Below are 12,962 nucleotides of genomic sequence, written 5' to 3' on the forward strand. Positions count from 1 at the left end.
CAAACGTAACCTTTTTAAAGACAAACCATAGACCTACTTCAATAAACTGGATGATTAAAAAGGGGGGGGGGGGCAGGCTCAAAAAGCATAGTAGGCCACAATTGGCATCTATTTAGACAGTCATTTGGGATTCCCTCAACAGACCACTTCTTTCTTTACGTTTCTTTCAACAGTTAAATCATGGTGAAAATGTTTAAAATGACACCAACAAATAATATGATGAGTGAAAAATAGATGCGTGCAAAGTTAAACAAGAAGACAGAAACCACTTGCCTACTCAAATTCAGATTTGATGGTTTAAAAATAAAGTTGTCCTCCGCAGAGGGGGGGGGGGGCGGGTCCCAAAAAGCATATTAGGCTACAATTGGCAACTGTTTCGACAGTCATTTGGGATTTCTTCAACAGCCCACAGGCGTATTTTAGGTCAAATACAAACAGTTCGGCGGCCATTTGGAATATTGTCAATAACTCTTTCCTGTTTAAGATTTGTTTCTGCAACCCTTTTAGAGCGTCTTAGCATCACCTAAAGGACATGCATGTCAAATTCTATGCTTTTATTTGATTCTTTAGGTGTGTTTTGGTTGCCTGTCAACAGTTAAGGCATCCATTTTGAATATTGTCAATAACTCACTTCCTGTTTGAGATTTGTTTGGGCACCCCATCTAGGATGTTTAAGGATAACCTAAGGGACACGTGTCCAATTTTATGCTTTTATGAGATTCATTAGGTGAAGGTGTCTATTGCCAACAGTTTAGGTTGCCATTTTGAATACTTCAATAACTCACTTCCTGTTAAAGGTATCTTTGGTAACCCCTTCTAGGATGTCTTAGGTTCAGCCAAGGGACATGTGTATCAAATTGTATACGTATATGAGATTATTTAGGCGTCTTTTGAGTAAACTGACAACAGTTTGGGCGGCCATTTTGAATTTTGTTAATAATTCACTTCCCATTTGAGATTCTTTTGGGCACCCCATCTAGGATGTCTTAGGGACATCTGTACCAAATTTCCTGCTTTTATCCGTCACGTAACGATTTTTCACATAATCCCCGTTGTACCGAGCACAATAAAATATCACAGTGGAGCAGCAGCTGTGTGCGGACATTCCTTCCTTTTTTCGAGGTTGGCTTACTCGATTTTTTTGGTCCGGCACCAGCGCCTTTGGATGTGCATAACTTTACCTCCTGAACTACTATACACCCAGACACGCCACTTAGAATAGGATCAGTTGGGTCCCTTTTATTTAATAAACCTTTTAAACCTTGTCTTGGTTGTCTGTGCTTTCGGGTCTCCAGAACATTTGGCTGCCTAGGTTTGGTCGGCATCACACAGACACTGAATAGAGAACTGTGAAAAAGACAGCTGTCGTGGGGTTTATTCCAATCAACTAATCCACTGCCTGAATAAACAAGGAACATAATCTGTTATCGCAAGATGGATTCCTTTTTCTTTTTCTGGAAATTATGCAGAATTGTCAGTAGGCCCTAAATAACTGAAATATTAACTCATGTTTTATGTTAACAGGGAGATTCCAATTCAACCCATCTTCAGATTATCTAAATTAAAGCATACACAGACACATGCAAATGACTGACGTATGCTACTCTGGTGAATGGGAAAAGCAACCATGAATTGGAGGGAGTGTGGCTGGTTATGGGTGTGGTGTCACGCTATTCCTGACAGGGCATCCCATCTGTTAAAGGGACTAGGCCTTCTCATTCCCTCAGAGAAGAGTACCCACAAGGCTGTGCGATAGTCAGACGGGACATCCCCAGAACACACAGTGAGATTATGCGTGGAGCCAACTGGTGCTAAAATAAGATCAAGGGGCCTGTTTCAATTGGCATTCCCATAGCAGAAACTGAGGCCCGCAGAAAAAAATCATGGACTTCAGTTGAACTTTGAAAGTGTTTGAACATGGTGAACAGCTACTTTAGTGCTTAGTATGGCCAAGGCATAGGATGATCTGGAAGGTCAGATAAGAGGAGGCGGATATTTCGGATGTATCCTCATGCTGCCATTTGGGACATTTGTGACAGTTTCCGTCCGGCACTAATATGGGTGGGGAGGGGGGGTCATGAATGAGAGGGGTGATGCTGCCAGGAGTGAGTGATGAAGAAACGAGGAAATGACACCATCCCTCAACCTGTCACAGCACACTGACTAATTAGCTCCTAGAACTCAAGAGCTGGTCTTACATGTTGATAGTGGATCTCATCCACTAGTGGCCATCAAGCGAACTCCCTCCAAAAACACAAAAGCGCCCCTCCACCCCCGGTATTCACTTCCCCTCTACATGTGTATGTGATGAAAGGGAACTACAGTATGAGAGGTTCATACAGAACATTTCCAGGCCAAACAGTGTTCCCCTTCCAAATGACCAACATGGAGACTAACAGATGAATAAATTGATGGAAGCAGTGCCCTGTTCTCTCGTGCCTCCATCTGTGCTGTCAGCAACAGCCTTGAGCCGAGAACTAATGGGCCCCTAGAGGAGGGGTGGTTATCACTGTTGGCAGCCCTCCCTGTTAAACCCCAGGGTCGTCCTCCATAGTCATCAAGGTGATGATGTGCTGACCCCTGCCTGCCATCCATTCTCAGATGATGTGTCGTAAGCAGGCCCATGGTGGTGGTGTGTGTTTAAGCAAACCGGAGACCCTGCCAATGCAGGCTCTGAGGTGAGAGAGAGGGTGGCAATGCGCTGGGATCACAGCCAGATCAACCCTTGCTTGTTTGGACAGCCTACTACATTAAGACACCCGGCACAGGAACAATAAACAACTGGACGATTCGGTCAGGGAGAGCCAGACTGCTGTGGAAAGATTACTCTGCGTCAAATTAACCATCCAATATTTTATTCAGTCATTAAGCGAGTCTACTTTAGATAACAAAGATCTATTTTGTTTTTAGAAGAACTCTCTGTTTGTTTAAAACCTGCATATTTCAATTACTTCTTCAAATGAAAATGCTAATTCCACCGGCCGCCCGATCTATGAGGAGATCAGCCTATCTAATTAATCCATAGCTGAGATACTCTGATCTCTATGTCTGGGTTAAAGTCAATCTCCCCCATTTACAGCCTTTGACACAAAGTGCCAGGATTAAATTGCCATTTTGTGGATACTAAACAACTCAATTAAAACTGCCGGAGCCTATCAGGGAGGGGTAAGTAGAATTCAATCGACTGAGGCACAGCGGCGGCTCTTAGTGTGATAACGCTGTGAGTAAGATGTGCGTTCGACACTGTGTGCCCTGTGCCAAAGCATCTAGTTCAATCAGCATCAGTGGACTCGATTACAGCTCAGCAGAGAGCAACACAAGTCTACCCTCTAGACCAAAAAGCTGTTACCTCAGTATTTTGAAGATGGTAGATGTGGTAGACTTGCGGGCTAATTTAAAAGGAGAATATGCGATTCGTTCATACAGTAGCTGGAGAGACTGTATTTGCATAATCTGGATGTTTGCGTGTGAATAAGAATGTTAGATTGTTGATGGGAACAATGGAATTCTCCTTTAACAAAATGTCGTAGGGGTTCTAAGGAGGAATGTGTCTTTTGAAGGTAGGAGACGAGCTACTTTATGCACAAGGTACTGAGCTACTATAACAGTATAGGAATGGAGAAAGTTTAGTGAAGAATTTGAGCAAGATGTCTTTCCTTCCCAAGTAACGTATTTTATATGTCTAGACATTTTCTAGACAACCTTTTGATTTTAGTACTGTATTTTGTTTACCCAAGCTGAAGTAATGATTATATGGAGAACCTTGCTTCCTGCTTTGGAAGTCAGCTATTGCAGTTGGAATTGCTCCTCAAAGATAAGACAAATCCAGGCTAGTAATACTATGAATCTGAGAAAAACATTAACAAAAAACACCCCATTACACATATAATTGCACAATGTTTTCAACATGGATAGAATCAATATTCCCTATGAGACATGACTGAGACCGGACCAAGAGTGGCGTTTACAAATCTCCAATATTGGCACACTTGGAACAATAGAAATGCTACAGGAGCAAGGTACTGGAACAGAGCACTGCTGGTTTCACCATCTGGAAAACATTAAGACACAGTTGCTGCTCTTGTAGTGAGTAATTTGGGGGAAAGGGGGAATCTTATTGATTTGTAATTCTGTGAAGAATAGTCCTGATAAAAGAATGGGTTGAACAATAGATGCCTCTACCTCCAGCCAATCAAATGTAGTTTTCAGGTTTTTGAGTTGAGACTTGGGAATTGGGTTATAAATTATAATTTCAAGAGCAAAATGATTATAATTGAAGTATACTCATGAGTATGGTTGGGGAGGTTCAGGAGCTTTAGCGCAGGAGTAAGTGGCACCAGACTTTCTCTTGAGGTTGCAGATGCGGAAAGAGTTGTGTCTCCCTGCAGAGACTATCTGATCCTCCCTAGTCCAAACAAACCAAAACACAAACTCCAAGGTTGAATGGCAAAACTGTTCTTACAGAGGCCAAAGAACTGTGCAGCAGTCTCCTCTGAGATTGAATCATAACAAAACAATAATCCAGTGTTGTAATGCTTGATAATAGAAAACCCCATATGAACATACGTCATGATCATGACTTTCTCTTTCTTTCATGGCCCTTTGTAATCAACATTTTGTGTTTCCTAATGTTATATCATGTGCTTAATCATAAAGTCACGGCAAAAATGCCATAAATACATTTAGTTTGTCTGCTATACTGTTAGCAAGCAGTGCCACACGGTTAGGGTGGGTGGTAAGCAGGGTGAACCAGGGGTCTGGGGCAGGGGCGAGGGTCCAGGGGTCTAGGGCAGGGGCGAGGGTCCAGGGGTCTGGGGCAGGGGCGAGGGTCCAGGGGTCTGGGGCAGGGGCGAGGGTCCAGGGGTCTGGGGCAGGGGCGAGGGTCCAGGGGTCTGGGGCAGGGTGAACCAGGGGTCTGGGGCAGGGGCGAGGGTCCAGGGGTCTGGGGCAGGGGCGAGGGTCCAGGGGTCTGGGGCAGGGACGAGGGTCCAGGGGTCTGGGGCAGGGGCGAGGGTCCAGGGGTCTGGGGCAGGGGCGAGGGTCCAGACTGGGAGCAGGGTGAACCAGGGGTCTGGGGCAGGGGCGAGGGTCCAGGGGTCTGGGGCAGGGGTCCAGGGGTCTGGGGCAGGGTGAACCAGGGGTCTGGGGCAGGGGCGAGGGTCCAGGGGTCTGGGGCAGGGGCGAGGGTCCAGACTGGGAGCAGGGTGAACCAGGGGTCTGGGGCAGGGGCGAGGGTCCAGGGGTCTAGGGCAGGGGTCCAGACTGGGGGCAGGGTGAACCAGGGGTCTGGGGCAGGGGCAGGGGTCCAGACTGGGGGCAGGGTGAACCAGGGGTCTGGGGCAGGGGCGAGGGTCCAGACTGGGGGCAGGGTGAACCAGGGGTCTGGGGCAGGGGCGAGAGTCCATACTGTAATTAATGGTGCTTAATAACAGAGTCCCATCAAAGCCATCAGAATTGTTTTTTTTGTGTTTTTTTTTAAATATAAAGACAACTTTATCCTATTCGCCATGTAGGTGTCCTGCAACATGACCTCGCAACACAGAAAACAAAACTGTATTATGTGTTTATTGAATAGAAATGCTGTTCCATGGGCATACTGTCTATTGGTTAGACAGTCTGATTTAGGTCCAAGCCAAGTTACACTGGTTCATTTCTGTTTCTATTGGAGGAGACCTGTGTTTTGTATTGCAGACACAACACTATTATTTGTTGAACGTAAGCTGTGTGTCAGGATGTTCTCCATTCAGTTAGGAGGTCCAAATAGCCTCTTCTTGTCCTGGGGCCATGGGAGGCCTCTCTAATAGAAACAGCAGCCGGCAATTATACAGTCTTTAGGCACGGGGATCACACGGTTAAACAGAGACCAGCCTGAAAGCATTGGCAGTGTTGACTCACACAATACAGTACTGTAGTGTATTGTATGTAATTGTTTGTTTCCATCTTCATGTAAAGTAACATATATGAGCAGACTATACGGGTAACATGTACATCATGCTATCTATGGTGCTTCTTTAACATCTGCTTGTGGTTAATGACTTCTGCGGAGTATCTGCAGTAACTGCAGCAGTAATGTAGCGTATATAGTTCTGTGTGATACAGTAGCTTTACTCACTCTTACAGTACATAATATGCACAGTCTATGTGGAAATCAGTCCAGTATATGACAGTATATTAGCTTTGTGCTGAGCATTGTTTTCTACTCCTTTCAAGCCAGCACAAACACAGCAGATCCAAGTAATCAAGCGGCCGATAATGAAGCCCAGATCTGGGGTACGGAGCAGGAGCCTGGAGGGCCTACTGGAGCTGTTTGGGCCAGGGTCCCCAGGACTGGGAATGAGTACAACCTCTCTGACCTAGCTCTGAATGAGAAGGCAGCTGTTGGTATTTCTCATGTGCTTATCAGTCTATCTGCATTAGTTAACCCCCCCCCCCCCCTCATTTGCCGCCAAGTCCTTTTCACAGAGAATGTGGACTAGCAGACCGTTCTCACTCTCCGATTCACAGCACCAGTCTTATCAGACTCAGCAAGTTCCAGCTCATACCGCCCAAACCAGTCGCCAGCCCTTGAGTAATGTGTGCTGAAAGTCTTCCACTTCACAGTTGTTCTTTTGGACACACAGATCCATCCCTTGTGGTCATATGAGAGGAACATTCATTCAGAAGACAGCTGAGATTTTAACATGCACGCTAATTTACTTTTAAGCAGTAGAAAAAAAAAACAGCAGAATGATCCCAAGGCCCCAAAACAAAATAATTATTGAGTGAAATATGCACAGGAAGCAGTTGCCACGTCATTGAATAACATAGCCCAGCAGATGTGATTATGAACTTTTCAACTTTTCGAATTGAGTAGGGTTGCTTGTATCCGGTAGGAGGAAAGCAGATCCAGGGAGACTTTGTATGGGTGTTGGAGGAAGATAAGTGCCTAGATGACTTTCCTCTCACTTCTTGGTAGAAAAATACCATGACTCTGGCTTACATCCATGGCCTAGAAAATGCTCTACAAGATGCATCATTTCACATTTTTTGGACCGAGCCACAAACATTAATTTTCCTTGGCAAGCGTGTGTATTCCAGATTGTCCTTTGAAAAATGTTTTGCTTCCTGTTGCCCTACTTCTGTGGACAGTCCTAGAAAGCGAAAGGGTGAAACACACATTCAGTACCTTAGCTATTGCACCGTCCTCAATGACTGTGAATTTAAGATCTCCTAACAATGTTGTAGGTTTCCTCTTTAACCCTCATTTGACTCATATAAAGGTTGGTTGCGTCCTTATGATTAAGACTGTACCTTCTGTAATCGTTTTAGAGGCATGGGTTGTGTGTGCACAAACAAATGTATGTAGGCTACGTTATGCAAACACAGGTGCATTTCTCACACATGTGCATGCGCACACACACGCACGTACACACACAGGCGCACACACACACACACACACACACACACACACACACAGGTGCATACTGTCCTCCTTCCATCCCAGTATAGTGGAGGGGGGTGGAATTAGGGCTGGAGACTGGAGCATGCCATGACCAGCTTGAGTGGAAACCTAATTACTACAGTCGGTGGGAGATGGAGGCATGTGGCTGATTCTCCGAGCCTCGGCTGAAACAAAGACGCGCTGGGTGGCACTGCTGCAAGGCACGCTGGGAAGGCTACACCTGTCAGAGAGGCGAACACTGACAGTCTGCCATGCTCTTGTTGTACACTCCAGTGTGATGATCCCTTCTGTTAGTTGGCCAATCACACGCTTCCCTGCTGCCTGGAGGGGAAAGGATACGCTTCTCTCCCTGTCACCTGACAGCTGAAGAAACCTAGGGAAGACACATTGAACTACTGTAACGTTACATCCATTTGAATGTGCTATTAAACACTTTAATTTACAGCATTTCAAGTTTTGCACCCCCTCCCCGCCCCAAGCCTAACTGAAAATATCAGTGGCTTCCAGTAGCTGTTGTGCTATCATACAGTATCTGGCTTTTGGGCAATGTTACGGTTCTGCCTCCTCCTGTCCACATGTCGAAGTGTCCTTGGGCAAGACACTGAACCCCAAATTGCTTCCAATGAGCAGGTTAGCACCTTGCATGGCAGCTGCTGCCATTGGTGTGTGAATGTGTGTGTGAATGGGTGAATGAGAGGCCATTGTAAAGCGTTTTGGATAAAAGCGCTATATAAGTGCAGTCCATTTACCATTTACCATTTACTTTAACCTTGGAGAATCCCTTCTCCACAGGGATGGCAATGTTTCACAGTGAATGGGTGCTCTGGACAAGCTTTGCAGCACAGGCGACTCGGGTGCAGCTCTGACCCTGTGGTACGACCAGCAGGTGACTGTGTTTACACAAAGACAGCTGACTTCAGTAACGCCTCCGAGACCCCACGGGTCACTAGCTCTGCTCAGGGTCATTTGCTCTGTTTGTTGTGACACCAGCAGCCTTGTGCGTGCGTGTGAGCGTGTCCTGCATTAACCTACAGTATGTGTGAGCGTGTCTACTGATGTTCAGCTGGGTGTGGATGTTTGTGCGTGTGTGTGTGTGTACTGTATGCACAGTTTGTGAATGCATCTGTATTTTGTTTAATCCTGGGTGGGTTGTCTGAGTTGTCAAGCACTTTTTCCCTTAAACCCGATGTGGAGACCGGCCTCTCACTGGTCAATGTAACATTTCTCAGTTTCCTACCTGTCAATCACTCTACCGTCCCACCGAAATGCCTCACATTCTCAGACAAACACACCCCTACTAGTGAGCAAATGGCCTCGTACCACATCATGGATAGACTGATTAATGGCGACTCATGGCAAATATACATCAATATGTCATTGTCAACGTTGAAAATGAGACATTTTTTCCAACACATGGTCTGGAACAGAGAAAGTTCCAGAGTGATGGTGGTCTTTATAGATTCTTGGACTTTCACATGGGGGACATCCTAGATTCTTGGACACTTATCACGGAAAAAGATTCATCTATTGCCTTTATCATTGTTCATATGAAAATGGAGTGAAGCGACAAAAGAACAGAACACAGCTTGCCGGTACAGTAACCCTATCAGACCACTACATAAATAAATCAGAGACGAGACACACTCAACATTAGAAAACAACTGTCTTTTTTGAGTCTACAAGAGCCTACCCCACAAAAAATGCACAGAGCCATGATGTCCACGTGTCACATGGACTGTAGTTAAACAATACACACTTGTGAGCTCGACGTCCACTCACAGAGGCTTACTTCGTCATGCATACTTCACATGCCTCCAAGATGTGACGCATAGCTGGCAAAAACCTGGCTCCATTTGTGTTGTCAGTATTCAGGACTGTGGCACTCCTGCAGTGGAGAATGCTCTGCATTCACAATTGATTGATTGATTGATTGATTGATTGATTGACTGATTGATTGGTTGATTCACAACACAATGTTGCTAACGAGTAAGGACACGTGGACAGCAGAAACTCAAGCAGAGATCGTCCAAGATCTCCAGTCATTTGTGTAAATACTGGAAACAGTATCAACTTTGTAAATGAAATCTTGATTTTAAGTCAATTTCCACTTGTCCATTTCACAAGATTATTATTCTCCATGCTCCTTTGGGCAAGCTGTATTAGATGCTGTGCAATGGAAAGTAAAAAAAAAAGAAAAAAAAGTGTGTGGTTATAAGCTACATAATTACAAAGAATCCTTCATCAACCTCTTTTCTCCTTCTTCTCCTCTTTTATCTTGTTGCCGTTGTGTTGAATAGTAAATCACAGCACTCGGTCACCCACATGTTCCGTTGATTAGTGAGGTTCACAGACCATATGTTTGCACTTCTCCACCGATGCACACACACACACACACACACACACACGCTTGCACACACACCCACACACGCAGTGTTCCGTGTAGTATGACGCCAGATGGTCTTAAACACAAGATGGATCTCACTTCCTCTACTGATACCAGGACCGCCTTCCATTTAATCAAACCCTGGAGGGCTGCACACCTTCATGCCTCTTCCTGCTCAAATCATTGCAAAGCCTTCGGAGTATAATAACATAACTAGAATTGCTTATAAATCAAAGTAGACATTATAATAGGAAGTGAAAGTGAGAGGGCAATGCTGTGCAAGCAATCACTGAAAATACTGTTGATTTGATACATTGCATGGCTTTAAATAAAAGCTTTGTCATGTTTTGACTCTCTTACCCTGGAAACCCTTGCGCCCAGTTTGACTGAATAGCGCCTTCGAATAGCGCTTTGTCCACCCTTCTGTTCTCCCTCACCAATGATGAACATTCACTTGCACAATACTAGTCCTCCGGCTCCCCCTTCCCTGAGGTAATCTCTGATCTGGCTGCGTCAGTGTAGAGAGGAACAGGCTTTCACTCATCCAGTCCTGTGAGACCACATGACTTCAGGAAATGAAGAAAACAGGAGATGTATTTTTCAGTGGTCAAACAGACACATTATCCACCCAACACATGAAGTGAACCTTGCTCCAGCCAGCAGGCCTTCGCTGGTGACTGCTCGCCCAGGGGAGCGATGGAGGAACTCCAGTGGAACTCAACAGACCATTGTTGACTCTACTGTACAGAGAAAAGGGGTATTGTACCACGGCCAGATGGGTAGTATGTAAATGAGCTTACAACTGCTGCAGCAATAGCAAATAGATTTATGGTGATGTGTGGATTGAATGGCCTATTCTGGCCTGTGCCACAGTTAAAGCTAGTGGGATTTTCCTAAACATGTGTCCTCAACTCGGAAAACTTGGACCTGTCACACTTTAGAACTTGGCTCTGGAATTGTTCTTGGCTGGGTCGTGGACAGAAAAAAACCGCACCAGCCCTGACTACAGTATACCAATGTGATCTCCACAGGGAATGTGCAATAATGGTCCTTTTTTCCAAATCACTACAGTCCATTCCAAAGCTGACAGTGACCATAAAATGCTCCAGAACACAAGAGAGACAGGTTAATGTGGGGTATTCTCAAATTATTCCTTTTCCTTGTGAAAGAGCGATGGTATGGCTGCAGAGCTGTGTTGGGGTAAATTGCATAATGAGAAAGAAAAAGGAAGTGCCACCTTGTGAGAGACTCTGAGAGTGTAATCTTCTCTGAAATAAAAGGTGCGCCGAAACATTTGTGTTTTCCTGGGTGAATCTTTTCTGATTTCCTTTTCGGTAGCCTTACTATTTTAATGTTACTAGTAGTTTCGTCATTTTAGGTGTTGATGCCCACGTGTCCCATTTAATTTATTATGATTGACAGAAGCATGTATGACATCATCAATATGAGACTCTTGTTTAGGGTGGGGATACAGGTTATAATAGGGTTCTCAAATACAGTCCAACATTGAATTAGGTGTGTTAGTGCAGAGATGAAGCAAAATCTATCACAACCTAAAGCTGTACATGATTTCATAGGAGGACCCTGGTCACTCGTCATCTCTGGAAATGAGGGAAACCTAATTTTTCGAGTCTTAATAAAGGTTTAAATAAAAATAAATAAATACAATATTAGATTGTGCAGTTTTATTGTCAAAATGTTGAGATTGAATCTGACTAATTTCCATTACAGTGTCCATAGAATGTGTTTTATTGCACATACACTAATGACTACATTTGGTGTGCTGAAGTGACCTAGCAGAGTACAAGGCAATGGTTGTTAAACCATCAAATTAGTAGAAGGTTCTGGAAAACATATTAAGATCCTATTCTAGAGGTGTGGTGACCTTTGAACCCTTGGCCTGTCCACGCCTGAGTGAGTGTTTGGGTGAATCTGTTTGACAGCACGGGGTCAATCGGAGAATGCATGACGTCCGGTTCTGGCTTGGTCTCAAGTAATTGGCCCATTTGTGGAGACGGACCCTGAGATACATATAACTCTATTAGCCTGTCCTCACTGGGTTTGGACTGAAGACTGAGTCTAACTCAACTCAGAGAAGTGGGACATCAACACATGCAAGAGGCATTAAAACTAATGTTGCCTATCGTCCGACCTGACTTACCTTTATCCATTTTCTCCCATTAAAATCAAGGCCCTGTTTGAGGTCTTTTTAAAAGCCACCAAATTAATTCTGTCCCAGTAAAACTATTAAAGGGGCAGGCATTGACTTTATGGCCTGTGCAAATTTAACGTTTCTCAAAATGTAATCACATTATTGCTTGTCAATAAGTATGTCTATCCTGTATGAAGTTGCATCATACATTTAAATGCACCATAGTAATTGTGGTTTGGTTTATGGGCTAAAAATACTGTAGTTGTACCAGATTTGGATCAGTGGCATGACCCTCCAACAAGCAGTCTTTTGGCCTACATTCATATTCGGCTGCACTGCATGTTCTCCCCATCTCCACCAAAGAACCCCAATATAAAAACATGCAGAAACAGACCAGACGACTGACCGGTCCTGTCCATGACCAGCACACTGCTCCTGGCTGCCCTGGGAGGACAGCTTGGATGGGACAAAATGCGGAGGACAAATTTCATCGGCAACCGCTGCCGCATGCGAGTGTGTGTATATATATGTGTGTGTCCTGTGTGGTGCCGCCCATTGCATGCGTGTTGTGTCAATTGCTGTGTGAAGATAAACGACTTTTAGCTTTCGTATTCTCACTAGTAGCCTAGTTCAACGACTTTCGTTACTTTGTACAGTGGGGCAGAGTAGACAGGTGTGGCTCACCATGCAAACAGTAGTATCATGGTGTGGTTGAACACATCATTCGCAGCTGGCGGGGGGCGGTTCGGGGCACTCCGGGCTCTCCCCCCACACACCCCAGTCCAAAGCCCATGTCTCTAGCGCCCCCACACAGGGAGCAGGCTTTGCTCAAAGTTTTGTTTTAATTTGTAGATCCGCCCCATCATTTGGATCTGCTCCATAATTGAATGGGTTCTAATCGGCCCTTGCTACTCCCCTCCACCGAATTTCATGAAAATTGGTCAGGTAGTTTTTATGTAATCCTACTAACAAAACAACCTTCGGTC

The sequence above is a fragment of the Borostomias antarcticus genome (genome assembly GCF_949987555.1).
Source record: "Borostomias antarcticus genome assembly, chromosome: 22".
Classification (NCBI taxonomy): Eukaryota; Metazoa; Chordata; class Actinopteri; order Stomiiformes; family Stomiidae; genus Borostomias; species Borostomias antarcticus.